At 42.6% G+C, this 25,131-nt stretch overlaps 1 protein-coding gene and 1 long non-coding RNA gene across 3 annotated transcripts in view; one reads left to right on the top strand and one right to left on the bottom strand.

Annotated features, from left to right (window-relative positions):
- Window positions 1-381: 381 nt before the first annotated feature.
- On the bottom strand, window positions 382-23,187 carry LOC140108809 (uncharacterized). The gene is made up of 4 exons (XR_011851272.1): window positions 23,034-23,187; window positions 4,033-4,124; window positions 764-797; window positions 382-469 (listed from the first exon to the last, which is right to left on the bottom strand). It is a non-coding gene; the product is annotated as an uncharacterized lncRNA (long non-coding RNA).
- VPS28 (VPS28 subunit of ESCRT-I) overlaps window positions 23,063-25,131 on the top strand; it is a 41,205-nt gene continuing 39,136 nt past the window's right edge. Inside the window, exon 1 of one of the 2 annotated variants that reach the window (XM_072131965.1) lies at window positions 23,063-23,219. The gene's annotated coding sequence lies outside the window, so the exon portion shown is untranslated. Of the gene's footprint in view, window positions 23,240-25,131 lie in introns of both variants that reach the window. The other variant, XM_072131966.1, reaches the window with a different exon arrangement.

Below are 25,131 nucleotides of genomic sequence, written 5' to 3'. Positions count from 1 at the left end.
AGGTGGTGTATGTTGTAATATGTATGTGGTGTATGTGTATATATATGTAATAGGAGGGAGGTGGTGTATGTGTATATATGTAATAGGAGGGGAGGCTCTTGTATATATGTAATAGGAGGGAGGTGGTGTATGTATATATATGTAATAGGAGGGGAGGTGGTGATGTGTATATATACTAATAGGAGGGGAGTGGTGTATGTGTATACATATGTAATAGGAGGGGAGGTGGTAACCTTCGTTAGTACCCTAAGCAGACCGCGCGCTAACATAGGGTAGGTCTAATGAATATAATCTCTGGCAGCGGCTCCCCCTGAGCTGGTGCTGAGTATTTGCATCTCATGTGGTAGGTTTCTGCGGATGGTGGGCAGTGTATGAGGACGCTCACTTACCTGAGTATCAGCCCGCCGCTCACCATCACTCTGCACACTCCGCTTTTCTTGTTTCAGGCTCAGAAACTCCCTGTAAAGATCTGGAGACACAAAGTGAGATGAAGTAAAGCGTCTGATCAGTACACGGTCACCCCCTGCCCCTAGTAATGGAGGACAGCCCTGAAGCTATGGAGGATGCCCCTTACTCTGTCTGCTGCTTGGATACAGGAAGACAGAACTTCTTCTAGAATTTTCTACAGGTGGTGGGCATGATGGAGACAAACCACAGTCACCTGGAGATCCAGGAGGCAACAAGAGGTGGTCCTCATTACCCAGGTCCACCCCCTATTCTGCTGCCGGGGTATGTAGGAGCAGGGGCTGTCCAGGACACTTACCCTTTGTCTCCTCAGAAGACGCCTCCACATCAGCCTGAGAGACAAGAAACAGCACGATTACCACAAGAGCCACAGACCCCACATCCACCAGCACCACTTACCTCAGCCAGGTTGCAGACCACCACCACTTACCTCAGCCAGGTTGCAGACCACCACCACTTACCTCAGCCAGGTTGCAGACCACCACCACTTACCTGAGCTAGGTTGCAGACCACCACCACTTACCTGAGCCAGGTTGCAGACCACCACCACTTACCTCAGCCAGGTTGCACCCACCTTGTTGAAATCTAACAAAATTGGTCTTGAACGTTTGTACTGGTTTGTGCAGCTATAGTTTTTAAGATATTATTAAAAGTTTCCTGAGGTCAGCAGAGGTCAACCAGCCCCCCCCCCCTTTGTGCTGTTTTTGTTTTGAATGTACAAAATTGTAAAGGTCAAAAGGCCAACCCCCTCCCATCAAACCTATCCGAGTCAGAGAAAACAGGTGTCAAGCGTTAGTGCAACAACATTTTTTGTTTGTGCTGCGATCATTTTTTAGGTGATCACATAGGGTTAGGGTTAGGGGATCACATAGGGTTAGGGTTAGGGGATCACATAGGGTTAGGGTTAGGGGATCACATAGGGTTAGGGGATCACATAGGGTTAGGGTTAGGGGATCACACAGGGTCAGGGGATCACACAGGGTCAGGGGATCACACAGGGTCAGGGGATCACACAGGGTCAGGGGATCACACAGGGTCAGGGGATCACACAGGGTCAGGGGATCACACAGGGTCAGGGGATCACACAGGGTCAGGGGATCACACAGGGTCAGGGGATCACATAGGGTCAGGGGATCACACAGGGTCAGGGGATCACACAGGGTCAGGGGATCACACAGGGTCAGGGGATCACACAGGGTCAGGGGTTCACACAGGGTCAGGGGATCACACAGGGTCAGGGGATCATATAGGCTTAGGGTTAGGTGATCACACAGTGTCAGGTGATCACATAGGCTTAGGGTTAGGTGATCACACAGGGTCAGGTGATCACATAGGGTTAGGTGATCACATAGGCTTAAGGTTAGTGGATCACACAGGGTTAGGGTTAGGTGATCACACAGGGTTAGGGTTAGGTGATCACACAGGGTTAGGGTTAGGTGATCACACAGGGTTAGGGTTAGGTGATCACACAGGGTTAGGGTTAGGTGATCACACAGGGTTAGGGTTAGGTGATCACACAGGGTTAGGGTTAGGTGATCACACAGGGTTAGGGTTAGGTGATCACACAGGGTTAGGGTTAGGTGATCACACAGGGTTAGGGTTAGGTGATCACACAGGGTTAGGGTTAGGTGATCACACAGGGTTAGGGTTAGGTGATCACACAGGGTTAGGGTTAGGTGATCACACAGGGTTAGGGTTAGGTGATCACACAGGGTTAGGGTTAGGTGATCACACAGGGTTAGGGTTAGGTGATCACACAGGGTTAGGGTTAGGTGATCACACAGGGTTAGGGGATCACACAGGGTTAGGGGATCACATAGGGTCAGGGGATCACATAGGGTCAGGGGATCACATAGGGTCAGGGGATCACATAGGGTCAGGGGATCACATAGGGTCAGGGGATCACATAGGGTCATGGGATCACATAGGGTCAGGGGATCACATAGGGTTAGGTGATCACATAGGCTTAGGGTTAGGGGATCACACAGGGTCAGGTGATCACACAGGGTCAGGTGATCACACAGGGTCAGGTGATCACACAGGGTCAGGTGATCACACAGGGTCAGGTGATCACACAGGGTCAGGTGATCACACAGGGTCAGGTGATCACACAGGGTCAGGTGATCACACAGGGTCAGGTGATCACACAGGGTCAGGTGATCACACAGGGTCAGGTGATTAGGATGAACTGGTAAAAAACAAACCTAGAGACAGTCTGAGCAGGGAGCCAGAAAACACTTTGGAAGGAAAGTGTTACATAAAAAATGATGGCACAAACATTTGACACCAATTTTGATTAATTTGAACAAGGTGAGGGGGGGGGGGGGGGCGACTTTACTCAGGTACACCGGTTCCAATGAACAGGACTCCGCCCCCACCACCTCCACGTAGAGTGTAAGATCCAATGAACAGGACTCCGCCCCCACCACCTCCATGTAGAGTGTAAGATCCAATGAACAGGACTCCGCCCCCACCACCTCCATGTAGAGTGTAAGATCCAATGAACAGGACTCCGCCCCCACCACCTCCATGTAGAGTGTAAGATCCAATGAACAGGACTCCGCCCCCACCACCTCCATGTAGAGTGTAAGATCCGAGGAACAGGACTCCGCCCCCACCACCTCCACGTAGAGTGTAAGATCCGATGAACAGGACTCCGCCCCCACCACCTCCACGTAGAGTGTAAGATCCGATGAACAGGACTCCGCCCCCACCACCTCCACGTAGAGTGTAAGATCCAATGAACAGGACTCCGCCCCCACCACCTCCACGTAGAGTGTAAGATCCAATGAACAGGACTCCGCCCCCACCACCTCCATGTAGAGTGTAAGATCCAATGAACAGGACTCCGCCCCCACCACCTCCACGTAGAGTGTAAGATCCAATGAACAGGACTCCGCCCCCACCACCTCCATGTAGAGTGTAAGATCCAATGAACAGGACTCCGCCCCCACCACCTCCACGTAGAGTGTAAGATCCAATGAACAGGACTCCGCCCCCACCACCTCCACGTAGAGTGTAAGATCCAATGAACAGGACTCCGCCCCCACCACCTCCATGTAGAGTGTAAGATCCAATGAACAGGACTCCGCCCCCACCACCTCCATGTAGAGTGTAAGATCCGAGGAACAGGACTCCGCCCCCACCACCTCCACGTAGAGTGTAAGATCCGATGAACAGGACTCCGCCCCCACCACCTCCACGTAGAGTGTAAGATCCAATGAACAGGACTCCGCCCCCACCACCTCCACGTAGAGTGTAAGATCCAATGAACAGGACTCCGCCCCCACCACCTCCACGTAGAGTGTAAGATCCGATGAACAGGACTCCGCCCCCACCACCTCCACGTAGAGTGTAAGATCCGATGAACAGGACTCCGCCCCCACCACCTCCATGTAGAGTGTAAGATCCGATGAACAGGACTCCGCCCCCACCACCTCCATGTAGAGTGTAAGATCCAATGAACAGGACTCCGCCCCCACCACCTCCATGTAGAGTGTAAGATCCAATGAACAGGACTCCGCCCCCACCACCTCCATGTACAGTGTAAGCTCCTTTGATCAGTACCTTGCTGGGTTTCCGTTTGTGCTGCTGCAGGAACTCTGCCTCCCAGCTCTTCAGGAGATGTTTCAGCTCATTATATCGGTCCATGCTGCCACCTGTGGGGGAGGATGTGGAGTAACACATGCGGGAGCACACAGTGATGTATCTCCAGCTTGGAGATCAGCTCAAAAGAGTAAGAAAATTACCAACTGCCTGGCCCATCAGTGGTATTACCTCAGGGTAGTACAACACTAGTACCATTAGTATCAGAGCCGGGACAACCCCAGGAAGTGCAGGACCTGGAAGGAATATCCGGGACAATCTCCCAGCTGACCGTGAAAGCGTTAAAAACTGGAACTGTGCCGCCAAATCCAGGACAGATGGCAGCTATGCTATTACTGTTACACTACACTGAGGTAATAGCACTGATACTACTGTTACACTACACTGAGGTAATAGCACTGATCCTACTACTACTGTTACACTACACTGAGGTAATAGCACTGATACTACTGTTACACTACACTGAGGTAATAGCACTGATACTACTACTACTACTGTTACACTACACTGAGGTAATAGCACTGATACTACTACTACTACTGTTACACTACACTGAGGTAATAGCACTGATACTGCTACTACTGTTACACTACACTGAGGTAATAGCACTGATACTGCTACTACTGTTACACTACACTGAGGTAATAACACTGATACTACTGTTACACTACACTGAGGTAATAGCACTGATACTACTGTTACACTACACTGAGGTAATAGCACTGATACTACTGTTACACTACACGGAGGTAATAGCACTGATACTACTACTACTGTTACACTACACTGAGGTAATAGCACTGATACTACTACTACTGTTACACTACACTGAGGTAATAGCACTGATACTACTACTACTGTTACACTACACTGAGGTAATAGCACTGATCCTACTACTACTGTTACACTACACTGAGGTGATAGCACTGATACTACTACTACTGTTACACTACACTGAGGTAATAGCACTGATACTACTGTTACACTACACTGAGGTAATAGCACTGATACTACTGTTACACTACACTGAAGGTAATAGCACTGATCCTACTACTACTGTTACACTACACTGAGGTAATAGCACTGATACTACTACTACTGTTACACTACACTGAGGTAATAACACTGATACTACTGTTACACTACACTGAAGGTAATAGCACTGATACTACTACTGTTACACTACACTGAGGTAATAGCACTGATACTACTGTTACACTACACTGAAGGTAATAGCACTGATCCTACTACTACTGTTACACTACACTGAGGTAATAGCACTGATCCTACTACACTACACTGAGGTAATAACACTGATACTACTACTGTTACACTACACTGAGGTAATAACACTGATCCTACTACTACTGTTACACTACACTGAGGTAATAGCACTGATACTACTGTTACACTACACTGAAGGTAATAGCACTGATCCTACTACTACTGTTACACTACACTGAGGTAATAACACTGATCCTACTACTACTGTTACACTACACTGAGGTAATAACACTGATCCTACTACTACTGTTACACTACACTGAGGTAATAACACTGATCCTACTACTACTGTTACACTACACTGAGGTAATAACACTGATCCTACTACTACTGTTACACTACACTGAGGTAATAACACTGATCCTACTACTACTGTTACACTACACTGAGGTAATAACACTGATACTACTGTTACACTACACTGAGGTAATAGCACTGATCCTACTACTACTGTTACACTACACTGAGGTAATAGCACTGATCCTACTACTACTGTTACACTACACTGAGGTAATAGCACTGATCCTACTACTACTGTTACACTACACTGAGGTAATAGCACTGATACTACTACTACTGTTACACTACACTGAGGTAATAGCACTGATCCTACTAATACTGTTACACTACACTGAGGTAATAGCACTGATACTACTGTTACACTACACTGAGGTGATAGCACTGATCCTACTACTACTGTTACACTACACTGAGGTAATAGCACTGATCCTACCACTACTGTTACACTACACTGATGTAATAGCACTGATCCTACTACTACTGTTATACTACACTGAGGTAATAGCACTGATCCTACTACTACTGTTACACTACACTGAGGTAATAGCACTGATGCTACTGTTACACTACACTGAGGTGATAGCACTGATCCTACTACTACTGTTACACTACACTGAGGTAATAGCACTGATACTACTACTACTGTTACACTACACTGAGGTAATAACACTGATCCTACTACTACTGTTACACTACACTGAGGTAATAGCACTGATCCTACTACTACTGTTACACTACACTGAGGTAATAACACTGATCCTACTACTACTGTTACACTACACTGAGGTAATAGCACTGATACTACTGTTACACTACACTGAGGTAATAGCACTGATACTACTGTTACACTACACTGAGGTAATAGCACTGATCCTACTACTACTTTTACACTACACTGAGGTAATAGCACTGATACTACTACTACTGTTACACTACACTGAGGTAATAGCACTGATACTACTACTACTGTTACACTACACTGAGGTAATAGCACTGATACTACTACTACTGTTACACTACACTGAGGTAATAACACTGATACTACTACTACTACTGTTACACTACACTGAGGTAATAGCATTGATCCTACTACTACTGTTACACTACACTGAGGTAATAGCACTGATACTACTACTGTTACACTACACTGAGGTAATAGCACTGATACTACTACTACTGTTACACTACACTGAGGTAATAGCACTGATACTACTACTGTTACACTACACTGAGGTAATAGCACTGATACTACTACTACTGTTACACTACACTGAGGTATTAGCACTGATCCTACTGTTACACTACACTGAGGTAATAGCACTGATCCTACTGTTACACTACACTGAGGTAATAACACTGATACTACTACTACTGTTACTCTACACTGAGGTAATAGCACTGATACTACTACTACTGTTACACTACACTGAGGTAATAGCACTGATACTACTACTACTGTTACACTACACTGAGGTAATAGCACTGATACTACTACTACTGTTACACTACACTGAGGTAATAGCACTGATACTACTACTACTGTTACACTACACTGAGGTAATAGCACTGATACTACTGTTACACTACACTGAGGTAATAGCACTGATACTACTACTACTGTTACACTACACTGAGGTAATAACACTGATACTACTACTACTACTGTTACACTACACTGAGGTAATAGCACTGATACTACTACTACTGTTACACTACACTGAGGTAATAGCACTGATACTACTACTACTGTTACACTACACTGAGGTAATAGCACTGATACTACTACTACTGTTACACTACACTGAGGTAATAGCACTGATACTACTACTACTGTTACACTACACTGAGGTAATAGCACTGATACTACTGTTACACTACACTGAGGTAATAGCACTGATACAACTACTACTGTTACACTACACTGAGGTAACAGCACTGATCCTACTACTACTGTTACACTACACTGAGGTAATAGCACTGATCCTACTACTACTGTTACACTACACTGAGGTAATAGCACTGATACTACTACTACTGTTACACTACACTGAGGTAATAGCACTGATCCTACTGTTACACTACACTGAGGTAATAGCACTGATCCTACTACTACTGTTACACTACACTGAGGTAATAGCACTGATACTACTACTACTGTTACACTACACTGAGGTAATAGCACTGATACTACTACTACTGTTACACTACACTGAGGTAATAGCACTGATACTACTGTTACACTACACTGAGGTAATAGCACTGATACTACTACTACTGTTACACTACACTGAGGTAATAGCACTGATACTACTACTACTGTTACACTACACTGAGGTAATAACACTGATCCTACTGTTACACTACACTGAGGTAATAGCACTGATCCTACTGTTACACTACACTGAGGTAATAGCACTGATCCTACTACTACTGTTACACTACACTGAGGTAATAACACTGATACTACTACTACTGTTACACTACACTGAGGTAATAGCACTGATACTACTACTACTGTTACACTACAATGAGGTAATAGCACTGATCCTACTACTACTGTTACACTACACTGAGGTGATAGCACTGATCCTACTACTACTGTTACACTACACTGAGGTAATAACACTGATCCTACTACTACTGTTACACTACACTGAGGTAATAGCACTGATCCTACTACACTGAGGTAATAGCACTGATACTACTGTTACACTACACTGAGGTAATAGCACTGATACTACTGTTACACTACACTGAGGTAATAGCACTGATCCTACTACTACTGTTACACTACACTGAGGTAATAGCACTGATACTATTACTACTGTTACACTACATTGAGGTAATAGCACTGATACTACTACTACTGTTACACTACACTGAGGTAATAGCACTGATACTACTACTTCTGTTACACTACACTGAGGTAATAGCACTGATACTACTACTACTGTTACACTACACTGAGGTAATAGCACTGATACTACTACTACTGTTACACTACACTGAGGTAATAGCACTGATCCTACTACTACTGTTACACTACACTGAGGTAATAGCACTGATACTACTACTTCTGTTACACTACACTGAGGTAATAGCACTGATACTACTACTGTTACACTACACTGAGGTAATAGCACTGATCCTACTACTACTGTTACACTACACTGAGGTAATAGCACTGATCCTACTACTACTGTTACACTACACTGAGGTAATAGCACTGATACTACTACTACTGTTACACTACACTGAGGTAATAGCACTGATACTACTACTACTGTTACACTACACTGAGGTAATAGCACTGATCCTACTACTACTGTTACACTACACTGAGGTAATAGCACTGATACTACTACTTCTGTTACACTACACTGAGGTAATAGCACTGATACTACTACTACTGTTACACTACACTGAGGTAATAGCACTGATCCTACTACTACTGTTACACTACACTGAGGTAATAGCACTGATACTACTACTTCTGTTACACTACACTGAGGTAATAGCACTGATACTACTACTGTTACACTACACTGAGGTAATAGCACTGATACTACTACTACTGTTACACTACACTGAGGTAATAGCACTGATCCTACTACTACTGTTACACTACACTGAGGTAATAGCACTGATACTACTACTGTTACACTACACTGAGGTAATAGCACTGATACTACTACTACTGTTACACTACACTGAGGTAATAGCACTGATACTACTGTTACACTACACTGAGGTAATAGCACTGATCCTACTACTACTGTTACACTACACTGAGGTAATAGCACTGATACTACTACTACTGTTACACTACATTGAGGTAATAGCACTGATACTACTACTACTGTTACACTACACTGAGGTAATAGCACTGATACTACTACTTCTGTTACACTACACTGAGGTAATAGCACTGATCCTACTACTACTGTTACACTACACTGAGGTAATAAAACTGATCCTACTGTTACACTACACTGAGGTAATAGCACTGATCCTACTGTTACACTACACCGAGGTAATAGCACTGATCCTACTACTACTGTTACACTACACTGAGGTAATAGCACTGATCCTACTACTACTGTTACACTACACTGAGGTAATAGCACTGATCCTACTACTACTGTTACACTACACTGAGGTAATAGCATTAATCCTACTACTACTGTTACACTACACTGAGGTAATAGCACTGATACTACTACTACTGTTACACTACACTGAGGTAATAGCACTGATCCTACTACTACTGTTACACTACACTAAGGTAATAGCACTGATCCTACTACTACTGTTACACTACACTGAGGTAATAGCACTGATACTACTGTTACACTACACTGAGGTAATAGCACTGATACTACTACTACTGTTACACTACACTGAGGTAATAGCACTGATACTACTACTACTGTTACACTACACTGAGGTAATAGCACTGATACTACTGTTCCACTACACTGAGGTAATAGCACTGATACTACTACTACTGTTACACTACACTGAGGTAATAGCACTGATACTACTACTACTGTTACACTACACTGAGGTAATAGCACTGATCCTACTACTACTGTTACACTACACTGAGGTAATAGCACTGATCCTACTACTACTGTTACACTACACTGAGGTAATAGCACTGATACTACTACTACTGTTACACTACACTGAGGTAATAGCACTGATACTACTACTGTTACACTACACTGAGGTAATAGCACTGATCCTACTACTACTGTTACACTACACTGAGGTAATAGCACTGATACTACTGTTCCACTACACTGAGGTAATAGCACTGATACTACTGTTCCACTACACTGAGGTAATAGCACTGATACTACTACTACTGTTACACTACACTGATGTAATAGCACTGATACTACTACTACTGTTACACTACACTGAGGTAATAGCACTGATCCTACTACTACTGTTACACTGCACTGAGGTAATAGCACTGATACTACTACTACTACTGTTACACTGCACTGAGGTAATAGCACTGATCCTACTACTACTGTTACACTACACTGAGGTAATAGCACTGATCCTACTGTTACACTACACTGAGGTAATAGCACTGATACTACTGTTACACTACACTGAGGTAATAGCACTGATACTACTGTTACACTACACTGAGGTAATAGCACTGATACTACTACTACTACTGTTACACTGCACTGAGGTAATAGCACTGATCCTACTACTACTGTTACACTACACTGAGGTAATAGCACTGATCCTACTGTTACACTACACTGAGGTAATAGCACTGATACTACTGTTACACTACACTGAGGTAATAGCACTGATACTACTGTTACACTACACTGAGGTAATAGCACTGATCCTACTACTACTGTTACACTACACTGAGGTAATAGCACTGATCCTACTACTACTGTTACACTACACTGAGGTAATAGCACTGATCCTACTACTACTGTTACACTACACTGAGGTAATAGCACTGATCCTACTACTACTGTTCCACTACACTGAGGTAATAGCACTGATACTACTACTACTGTTACACTACACTGAGGTAATAGCACTGATACTACTACTACTGTTACACTACATTGAGGTAATAGCACTGATCCTACTACTACTGTTACACTACACTGAGGTAATAGCACTGATACTACTACTACTGTTACACTACACTGAGGTAATAGCACTGATACTACTACTACTGTTACACTACACTGAGGTAATAGCACTGATACTACTACTACTGTTACACTACACTGAGGTAATAGCACTGATACTACTACTACTGTTACACTACACTGAGGTAATAGCACTGATACTACTACTACTGTTACACTACACTGAGGTAATAGCACTGATACTACTACTACTGTTACACTACACTGAGGTAATAGCACTGATACTACTACTACTGTTACACTACACTGAGGTAATAGCACTGATACTACTACTACTGTTACACTACACTGAGGTAATAGCACTGATACTACTGTTACACTACACTGAGGTAATAGCACTGATACTACTACTGTTACACTACACTGAGGTAATAGCACTGATCCTACTACTACTGTTACACTACACTGAGGTAATAGCACTGATCCTACTGTTAGACTACACTGAGGTAATAACACTGATCCTACTGTTACACTACACTGAGGTAATAGCACTGATACTACTGTTACACTACACTGAGGTGATAGCACTGATACTACTACTACTGTTACACTACACTGAGGTAATAGCACTGATACTACTACTACTGTTACACTACACTGAGGTAATAGCACTGATACTACTACTACTGTTACACTACACTGAGGTAATAGCACTGATACTACTGTTACACTACACTGAGGTAATAACACTGATCCTACTACTACTGTTACACTACACTGAGGTAATAGCACTGATACTACTGTTACACTACACTGAGGTAATAGCACTGATACTACTGTTACACTACACTGAGGTAATAGCACTGATACTACTGTTACTCTACACTGAAGTAACAGCACTGATACTACTACTACTGTTACACTACACTGAGGTAATAGCACTGATAATACTACTACTGTTACACTACACTGATGTAATAGCACTGATAATACTACTACTGTTACACTACACTGAGGTAATAGCACTGATCCTACTACTACTGTTACACTACACTGAGGTAATAGCACTGATCCTACTACTACTGTTACACTACACTGATGTAATAGCACTGATACTACTACTACTGTTACACTACACTGAGGTAATAGCACTGATCCTACTACTACTGTTACACTACACTGAGGTAATAGCACTGATCCTACTACTACTGTTACACTGCACTGAGGTAATAGCACTGATACTACTACTACTACTGTTACACTGCACTGAGGTAATAGCACTGATCCTACTACTACTGTTACACTACACTGAGGTAACAGCACTGATACTACTACTACTGTTACACTGCACTGAGGTAATAGCACTGATCCTACTACTACTGTTACACTACACTGAGGTAATAGCACTGATCCTACTGTTACACTACACTGAGGTAATAGCACTGATACTACTGTTACACTACACTGAGGTAATAGCACTGATACTACTGTTACACTACACTGAGGTAATAGCACTGATCCTACTACTACTGTTACACTACACTGAGGTAATAGCACTGATCCTACTACTACTGTTACACTACACTGAGGTAATAGCACTGATCCTACTACTACTGTTACACTACACTGAGGTAATAGCACTGATACTACTACTACTGTTACACTACACTGAGGTAATAGCACTGATCCTACTACTACTGTTACACTACACTGAGGTAATAGCACTGATACTACTACTACTGTTACACTACACTGAGGTAATAGCACTGATCCTACTGTTACAGTACACTGAGGTAATAACACTGATACTACTACTACTGTTACACTACACTGAGGTAATAGCACTGATCCTACTACTACTGTTACACTACACTGAGGTAATAGCACTGATACTACTACTGTTACACTACACTGAGGTAATAGCACTGATACTACTACTACTGTTACACTACACTGAGGTAATAGCACTGATACTACTACTACTGTTACACTACACTGAGGTAATAGCACTGATCCTACTACTACTGTTACACTACACTGAGGTAATAGCACTGATCCTACTACTACTGTTACACTACACTGAGGTAAAAGCACTGATACTACTACTACTGTTACACTACACTGAGGTAATAGCACTGATCCTACTACTACTGTTACAGTACACTGAGGTAAAAGCACTGATACTACTACTGTTACACTACACTGAGGTAATAGCACTGATACTACTACTGTTACACTACACTGAGGTAATAGCACTGATCCTACTACTACTGTTACACTACACTGAGGTAATAGCACTGATACTACTACTACTGTTACACTACACTGAGGTAACAGCACTGATCCTACTACTACTGTTACACTACACTAAGGTAATAGCACTGATACTACTGTTCCACTACACTGAGGTAATAGCACTGATACTACTACTACTGTTACACTACACTGAGGTAATAGCACTGATACTACTACTACTGTTACACTACACTGAGGTAATAGCACTGATCCTACTACTACTGTTACACTACACTGAGGTAATAGCACTGATCCTACTACTACTGTTACACTACACTGAGGTAACAGCACTGATCCTACTACTACTGTTACACTACACTGAGGTAACAGCACTGATACTACTACTACTGTTTCACTACACTGAGGTTATAACACTGATACTACTACTACTGTTACACTACACTGAGGTAATAGCACTGATACTACTGTTACACTACACTGAGGTAATAGCACTGATCCTACTACTACTGTTACACTACACTGAGGTAATAACACTGATCCTACTACTACTGTTACACTACACTGAGGTAAAAGCACTGATACTACTACTACTGTTACACTACACTGAGGTAATAGCACTGATACTACTGTTACACTACACTGAGGTAATAGCACTGATACTACTGTTACACTACACTGAGGTAATAGCACTGATACTACTGTTACACTACACTGAGGTAATAGCACTGATACTACTGTTACACTACACTGAGGTAATAGCACTGATACTACTACTGTTACACTACACTGAGGTAATAGCACTGATACTACTACTGTTACACTACACTGAGGTAATAGCACTGATACTACTACTACTACTGTTACACTGCACTGAGGTAATAGCACTGATCCTACTACTACTGTTACACTACACTGAGGTAATAGCACTGATACTACTACTACTGTTACACTACACTGAGGTAATAGCACTGATCCTACTACTACTGTTACACTGCACTGAGGTAATAGCACTGATACTACTACTACTGTTACACTACACTGAGGTAATAGCACTGATACTACTACTACTGTTACACTACACTGAGGTAATAGCACTGATCCTACTACTACTGTTACACTACACTGAGGTAATAGCACTGATCCTACTGTTACACTACACTGAGGTAATAGCACTGCTCCTACTACTACTGTTACACTGCACTGAGGTAATAGCACTGATACTACTATTACTGTTACACTACACTGAGGTAATAGCACTGATCCTACTACTACTGTTACACTACACTGAGGTAATAGCACTGATACTACTACTACTGTTACACTACACTGAGGTAATAGCACTGATCCTACTACTACTGTTACACTACACTGAGGTAATAGCACTGATACTACTACTACTGTTACACTACACTGAGGTAATAGCACTGATCCTACTACTACTGTTACACTACACTGAGGTAATAGCACTGATACTACTACTACTGTTACACTACACTGAGGTAATAGCACTGATACTACTACTACTGTTACACTACACTGAGGTAATAGCACTGATACTACTACTGTTACACTACACTGAGGTAATAGCACTGATACTACTACTGTTACACTACACTGAGGTAATAGCACTGATCCTACTGTTACACTACACTGAGGTAATAGCACTGCTCCTACTACTACTGTTACACTGCACTGAGGTAATAGCACTGATCCTACTATTACTGTTACACTACACTGAGGTAATAGCACTGATCCTACTACTACTGTTACACTACACTGAGGTAATAGCACTGATCCTACTACTACTGTTACACTGCACTGAGGTAATAGCACTGATACTACTACTACTACTGTTACACTGCACTGAGGTAATAGCACTGATCCTACTACTACTGTTACACTACACTGAGGTAAAAGCACTGATACTACTACTACTGTTACACTACACTGAGGTAATAGCACTGATACTACTGTTACACTACACTGAGGTAATAGCACTGATACTACTGTTACACTACACTGAGGTAATAGCACTGATACTACTGTTACACTACACTGAGGTAATAGCACTGATACTACTGTTACACTACACTGAGGTAATAGCACTGATACTACTACTGTTACACTACACTGAGGTAATAGCACTGATACTACTACTGTTACACTACACTGAGGTAATAGCACTGATACTACTACTACTACTGTTACACTGCACTGAGGTAATAGCACTGATCCTACTACTACTGTTACACTACACTGAGGTAATAGCACTGATACTACTACTACTGTTACACTACACTGAGGTAATAGCACTGATCCTACTACTACTGTTACACTGCACTGAGGTAATAGCACTGATACTACTACTACTGTTACACTACACTGAGGTAATAGCACTGATACTACTACTACTGTTACACTACACTGAGGTAATAGCACTGATCCTACTACTACTGTTACACTACACTGAGGTAATAGCACTGATCCTACTGTTACACTACACTGAGGTAATAGCACTGCTCCTACTACTACTGTTACACTGCACTGAGGTAATAGCACTGATACTACTATTACTGTTACACTACACTGAGGTAATAGCACTGATCCTACTACTACTGTTACACTACACTGAGGTAATAGCACTGATACTACTACTACTGTTACACTACACTGAGGTAATAGCACTGATCCTACTACTACTGTTACACTACACTGAGGTAATAGCACTGATACTACTACTACTGTTACACTACACTGAGGTAATAGCACTGATCCTACTACTACTGTTACACTACACTGAGGTAATAGCACTGATACTACTACTACTGTTACACTACACTGAGGTAATAGCACTGATACTACTACTACTGTTACACTACACTGAGGTAATAGCACTGATACTACTACTGTTACACTACACTGAGGTAATAGCACTGATACTACTACTGTTACACTACACTGAGGTAATAGCACTGATCCTACTGTTACACTACACTGAGGTAATAGCACTGCTCCTACTACTACTGTTACACTGCACTGAGGTAATAGCACTGATCCTACTATTACTGTTACACTACACTGAGGTAATAGCACTGATCCTACTACTACTGTTACACTACACTGAGGTAATAGCACTGATCCTACTACTACTGTTACACTGCACTGAGGTAATAGCACTGATACTACTACTACTACTGTTACACTGCACTGAGGTAATAGCACTGATCCTACTACTACTGTTACACTACACTGAGGTAACAGCACTGATCCTACTACTACTGTTACACTACACTGAGGTAATAGCACTGATACTACTACTACTGTTACACTACACTGAGGTAATAGCACTGATACTACTACTACTGTTACACTACACTGAGGTAATAGCACTGATACTACTACTACTGTTACACTACACTGAGGTAATAGCACTGATACTACTACTGTTACACTACACTGAGGTAATAGCACTGATACTACTACTGTTACACTACACTGAGGTAATAGCACTGATCCTACTGTTACACTACACTGAGGTAATAGCACTGCTCCTACTACTACTGTTACACTGCACTGAGGTAATAGCACTGATCCTACTACTACTGTTACACTACACTGAGGTAATAGCACTGATCCTACTACTACTGTTACACTGCACTGAGGTAATAGCACTGATACTACTACTACTACTGTTACACTGCACTGAGGTAATAGCACTGATCCTACTACTACTGTTACACTACACTGAGGTAACAGCACTGATACTACTACTACTGTTACACTGCACTGAGGTAATAGCACTGATCCTACTACTACTGTTACACTACACTGAGGTAATAGCACTGATCCTACTACTACTGTTACACTACACTGAGGTAATAGCACTGATCCTACTGTTACACTACACTGAGGTAATAGCACTGATACTACTGTTACACTACACTGAGGTAATAGCACTGATCCTACTACTACTGTTACACTACACTGAGGTAATAGCACTGATCCTACTACTACTGTTACACTACACTGAGGTAATAGCACTGATCCTACTACTACTGTTACACTACACTGAGGTAATAGCACTGATACTACTACTACTGTTACACTACACTGAGGTAATAGCACTGATCCTACTACTACTGTTACACTACACTGAGGTAATAGCACTGATACTACTACTACTGTTACACTACACTGAGGTAATAGCACTGATCCTACTGTTACAGTACACTGAGGTAATAACACTGATACTACTACTACTGTTACACTACACTGAGGTAATAGCACTGATCCTACTACTACTGTTACACTACACTGAGGTAATAGCACTGATACTACTACTGTTACACTACACTGAGGTAATAGCACTGATACTACTACTACTGTTACACTACACTGAGGTAATAGCACTGATACTACTACTACTGTTACACTACACTGAGGTAATAGCACTGATACTACTACTACTGTTACACTACACTGAGGTAATAGCACTGATACTACTACTACTGTTACACTACACTGAGGTAATAGCACTGATACTACTACTACTGTTACACTACACTGAGGTAATAACACTGATACTACTACTACTACTGTTACACTACACTGAGGTAATAGCACTGATCCTACTACTACTGTTACACTACACTGAGGTAAAAGCACTGATACTACTACTACTGTTACACTACACTGAGGTAATAGCACTGATCCTACTACTACTGTTACAGTACACTGAGGTAAAAGCACTGATACTACTACTGTTACACTACACTGAGGTAATAGCACTGATACTACTACTGTTACACTACACTGAGGTAATAGCACTGATCCTACTACTACTGTTACACTACACTGAGGTAATAGCACTGATACTACTACTACTGTTACACTACACTGAGGTAACAGCACTGATCCTACTACTACTGTTACACTACACTAAGGTAATAGCACTGATACTACTGTTCCACTACACTGAGGTAATAGCACTGATACTACTACTACTGTTACACTACACTGAGGTAATAGCACTGATACTACTACTACTGTTACACTACACTGAGGTAATAGCACTGATACTACTACTACTGTTACACTACACTGAGGTAATAGCACTGATCCTACTACTACTGTTACACTACACTGAGGTAACAGCACTGATCCTACTACTACTGTTACACTACACTGAGGTAACAGCACTGATACTACTACTACTGTTTCACTACACTGAGGTTATAACACTGATACTACTACTACTGTTACACTACACTGAGGTAATAGCACTGATACTACTGTTACACTACACTGAGGTAATAGCACTGATCCTACTACTACTGTTACACTACACTGAGGTAATAACACTGATCCTACTACTACTGTTACACTACACTGAGGTAAAAGCACTGATACTACTACTACTGTTACACTACACTGAGGTAATAGCACTGATACTACTGTTACACTACACTGAGGTAATAGCACTGATACTACTGTTACACTACACTGAGGTAATAGCACTGATACTACTGTTACACTACACTGAGGTAATAGCACTGATACTACTGTTACACTACACTGAGGTAATAGCACTGATACTACTACTGTTACACTACACTGAGGTAATAGCACTGATACTACTACTGTTACACTACACTGAGGTAATAGCACTGATACTACTACTACTACTGTTACACTGCACTGAGGTAATAGCACTGATCCTACTACTACTGTTACACTACACTGAGGTAATAGCACTGATACTACTACTACTGTTACACTACACTGAGGTAATAGCACTGATCCTACTACTACTGTTACACTGCACTGAGGTAATAGCACTGATACTACTACTACTGTTACACTACACTGAGGTAATAGCACTGATACTACTACTACTGTTACACTACACTGAGGTAATAGCACTGATCCTACTACTACTGTTACACTACACTGAGGTAATAGCACTGATCCTACTGTTACACTACACTGAGGTAATAGCACTGCTCCTACTACTACTGTTACACTGCACTGAGGTAATAGCACTGATACTACTATTACTGTTACACTACACTGAGGTAATAGCACTGATCCTACTACTACTGTTACACTACACTGAGGTAATAGCACTGATACTACTAATACTGTTACACTACACTGAGGTAATAGCACTGATCCTACTACTACTGTTACACTACACTGAGGTAATAGCACTGATACTACTACTACTGTTACACTACACTGAGGTAATAGCACTGATACTACTACTACTGTTACACTACACTGAGGTAATAGCACTGATACTACTACTACTGTTACACTACACTGAGGTAATAGCACTGATACTACTACTACTGTTACACTACACTGAGGTAATAGCACTGATACTACTACTGTTACACTACACTGAGGTAATAGCACTGATACTACTACTGTTACACTACACTGAGGTAATAGCACTGATCCTACTGTTACACTACACTGAGGTAATAGCACTGCTCCTACTACTACTGTTACACTGCACTGAGGTAATAGCACTGATCCTACTATTACTGTTACACTACACTGAGGTAATAGCACTGATCCTACTACTACTGTTACACTACACTGAGGTAATAGCACTGATCCTACTACTACTGTTACACTGCACTGAGGTAATAGCACTGATACTACTACTACTACTGTTACACTGCACTGAGGTAATAGCACTGATCCTACTACTACTGTTACACTACACTGAGGTAACAGCACTGATCCTACTACTACTGTTACACTACACTGAGGTAATAGCACTGATACTACTACTACTGTTACACTACACTGAGGTAATAGCACTGATACTACTACTACTGTTACACTACACTGAGGTAATAGCACTGATACTACTACTGTTACACTACACTGAGGTAATAGCACTGATCCTACTGTTACACTACACTGAGGTAATAGCACTGCTCCTACTACTACTGTTACACTGCACTGAGGTAATAGCACTGATCCTACTACTACTGTTACACTACACTGAGGTAATAGCACTGATCCTACTACTACTGTTACACTGCACTGAGGTAATAGCACTGATACTACTACTACTACTGTTACACTGCACTGAGGTAATAGCACTGATCCTACTACTACTGTTACACTACACTGAGGTAACAGCACTGATACTACTACTACTGTTACACTGCACTGAGGTAATAGCACTGATCCTACTACTACTGTTACACTACACTGAGGTAATAGCACTGATCCTACTACTACTGTTACACTACACTGAGGTAATAGCACTGATCCTACTGTTACACTACACTGAGGTAATAGCACTGATACTACTGTTACACTACACTGAGGTAATAGCACTGATACTACTGTTACACTACACTGAGGTAATAGCACTGATCCTACTACTACTGTTACACTACACTGAGGTAATAGCACTGATCCTACTACTACTGTTACACTACACTGAGGTAATAGCACTGATCCTACTACTACTGTTACACTACACTGAGGTAATAGCACTGATACTACTACTACTGTTACACTACACTGAGGTAATAGCACTGATCCTACTACTACTGTTACACTACACTGAGGTAATAGCACTGATACTACTACTACTGTTACACTACACTGAGGTAATAGCACTGATCCTACTGTTACAGTACACTGAGGTAATAACACTGATACTACTACTACTGTTACACTACACTGAGGTAATAGCACTGATCCTACTACTACTGTTACACTACACTGAGGTAATAGCACTGATACTACTACTACTGTTACACTACACTGAGGTAATAGCACTGATACTACTACTACTGTTACACTACACTGAGGTAATAGCACTGATACTACTGTTACACTACACTGAGGTAATAGCACTGATACTACTACTACTGTTACACTACACTTAGGTAATAGCACTGATACTACTACTACTGTTACACTACACTGAGGTAATAGCACTGATCCTACTACTACTGTTACACTACACTGAGGTAATAGCACTGATCCTACTACTACTGTTACACTACACTGAGGTAATAGCACTGATCCTACTACTACTGTTACACTACACTGAGGTAATAGCACTGATCCTACTACTACTGTTACACTACACTGAGGTAATAGCACTGATCCTACTACTACTGTTACACTACACTGAGGTAATAGCACTGATACTACTACTACTGTTACACTACACTGAGGTAATAGCACTGATACTACTGTTACAGTACACTGAGGTAATAACACTGATCCTACTACTACTGTTACACTACACTGAGGTAATAGCACTGATCCTACTACTACTGTTACACTACACTGAGGTAATAACACTGATACTACTACTACTGTTACACTACACTGAGGTAATAGCACTGATACTACTACTACTGTTACACTACACTGAGGTAATAGCACTGATACTACTATTACACTACACTGAGGTAATAGCACTGATACTACTACTACTGTTACACTACACTGAGGAAATAGCACTGATACTACTGTTACACTACACTGAGGTAATAGCACTGATCCTACTACTACTGTTACACTACACTGAGGTAATAACACTGATACTACTACTACTGTTACACTACACTGAGGTAATAGCACTGATACTACTACTACTGTTACACTACACTGAGGTAATAGCACTGATACTACTGTTACACTACACTGAGGTAATAGCACTGATACTACTACTACTGTTACACTACACTGAGGTAATAACACTGATACTACTACTACTGTTACACTACACTGAGGTAATAGCACTGATACTACTATTACACTACACTGAGGTAATAGCACTGATACTACTACTACTGTTACACTACACTGAGGAAATAGCACTGATACTACTACTACTGTTACACTACACTGAGGTAATAGCACTGATACTACTACTACTGTTACACTACACTGAGGTAATAGCACTGATACTACTACTACTGTTACACTACACTGAGGTAATAGCACTGATACTACTACTACTGTTACACTACACTGAGGTAATAGCACTGATACTACTATTACACTACACTGAGGTAATAGCACTGATACTACTACTACTGTTACACTACACTGAGGAAATAGCACTGATACTACTGTTACACTACACTGAGGTAATAGCACTGATCCTACTACTACTGTTACACTACACTGAGGTAATAGCACTGATACTACTACTACTACTGTTACACTACACTGAGGTAATAGCACTGATACTACTGTTACACTACACTGAGGTAATAGCACTGATACTACTACTACTACTGTTACACTACACTGAGGTAATAGCACTGATACTACTACTACTACTGTTACACTACACTGAGGAAATAGCACTGATACTACTGTTACACTACACTGAGGTAAAAGCACTGATACTACTACTGTTACACTGCACTGAGGTAATGACGCAGATAGAGACAGAAGTGACGTCACACTCTTTGGTTACACGACACTCACCCGTACAGTTCTCGGCCGCCGACACCTAAATCTCCCGCGCAGGTGACGTCATCTCCGCCTGACAAATAACCATTAAAGATACTATACAGGGCGCGTGCTGATGACGTCAGGTCATGTGATCGGAAGTGAACAGCAAGACCAGGAAGTAAATACAGGTGCCACAACTACCGGCACAGACACCCGCGGGTGAGACAACATAGCCCTGAGTATATCCCCTTTTATTTAAATACACCCTGCACCCTTGTATATACCCCCTGGCCCAGTGTACATCCCCTCCTCCTATATACACCTCCACCCCTGTCTCCTGTAGTATCACCCCTCCTGTCCTGTAGTGTCCTCTCCTCCTGTAGTATCACCCCTCCTGTCCTATAGTGTCCTCTCCTCCTGTAGTATCACCCCTCCTGTCCTGTAGTGTCCTCTCCTCCTGTAGTATCACCCCTCCTGTCCTATAGTGTCCTCTCCTCCTGTAGTATCACCCCTCCTGTCCTGTAGTGTCCTCTCCTCCTGTAGTATCACCCCTCCTGTCCTGTAGTGTCCTCTCCTCCTGTAGTATCACCCCTCCTGTCCTATAGTGTCCTCTCCTCCTGTAGTATCACCCCTCCTGTCCTATAGTGTCCTCTCCTCCTGTAGTATCACCCCTCCTGTCCTGTAGTGTCCTCTCCTCCTGTAGTATCACCCCTCCTGTCCTATAGTGTCCTCTCCTCCTGTAGTATCACCCCTCCTGTCCTGTAGTGTCCTCTCCTCCTGTAGTATCACCCCTCCTGTCCTATAGTGTCCTCTCCTCCTGTAGTATCACCCCTCCTGTCCTATAGTGTCCTCTCCTCCTGTAGTATCACCCCTCCTGTCCTATAGTGTCCTCTCCTCCTGTAGTATCACCCCTCCTGTCCTGTAGTGTCCTCTCCTCCTGTAGTATCATCCCTCCTGTCCTGTAGTGTCCTCTCCTCCTGTAGTATCTCCCCTCCTGTCCTGTATTGTCCTCTCCTCCTGTAGTATCACCCCTCCTGTCCTATACTGTCCTCTCCTCCTGTACTATCATCCCTCCTGTCCTATAGTGTCCTCTCTTCCTGTCCTATAGTGTCCTTTCCTCCTGTCCTGTAGTATCACCCCTCCTGTCCTGTAGTGTCCTCTCCTCCTGTAGTATCATCCCTCCTGTCCTATAGTGTCCTCTCCTCCTGTAGTATCACCCCTCCTGTCCTGTAGTGTCCTCTCCTCCTGTAGTATCACCCCTCCTGTCCTGTAGTGTCCTCTCCTCCTGTAGTATCACCCCTCCTGTCCTGTAGTGTCCTCTCCTCCTGTAGTATCATCCCTCCTGTCCTGTAGTGTCCTCTCCTCCTGTAGTATATCCCCTCCTGTTCTGTATTGTCCTCTCCTCCTGTAGTATCACCCCTCCTGTCCTATACTGTCCTCTCCTCCTGTACTATCATCCCTCCTGTCCTATAGTGTCCTCTCTTCCTGTCCAGTAGTGTCCTCTCCTCCTGTAGTATCACCCCTCCTGTCCTATAGTGTCCTCTCCTCCTGTAGTATCACCCCTCCTGTCCTATAGTGTCCTCTCCTCCTGTAGTATCACCCCTCCTGTCCTGTAGTGTCCTCTCCTCCAGTAGTATCACCCCTCCTGTCCTGTAGTGTCCTCTCCTCCTGTAGTATCATCCCTCCTGTCCTGTAGTGTCCTCTCCTCCTGTAGTATCTCCCCTCCTGTCCTGTATTGTCCTCTCCTCCTGTAGTATCACCCCTCCTGTCCTATACTGTCCTCTCCTCCTGTACTATCATCCCTCCTGTCCTATAGTGTCCTCTCTTCCTGTCCTATAGTGTCCTTTCCTCCTGTCCTGTAGTGTCCTCTCCTCCTGTAGTATCACCCCTCCTGTCCTGTAGTGTCCTCTCCTCCTGTAGTATCACCCCTCCTGTCCTTTAGTGTCCTCTCCTCCTGTAGTATCACCCCTCCTCTCCTATAGTGTCCTCTCCTCCTGTAGTATCACCCCTTCTGTCCTATACTGGCCTCTCCTCCTGTCCTGTAGTATCGCCCCTCCTGTCCTGTAGTGTCCTCTCCTCCTGTAGTATCACCTCTCCTGTCCTTTAGTGTCCTCTCCTCCTGTAGTATCAC

Source organism: Engystomops pustulosus, unplaced genomic scaffold (assembly GCF_040894005.1).
Source record: "Engystomops pustulosus unplaced genomic scaffold, aEngPut4.maternal MAT_SCAFFOLD_185, whole genome shotgun sequence".
Classification (NCBI taxonomy): Eukaryota; Metazoa; Chordata; class Amphibia; order Anura; family Leptodactylidae; genus Engystomops; species Engystomops pustulosus.
The sequence above is the reverse complement of the archived record's forward strand: the minus strand, read 5'-3'. Positions and strand labels throughout refer to the sequence as shown.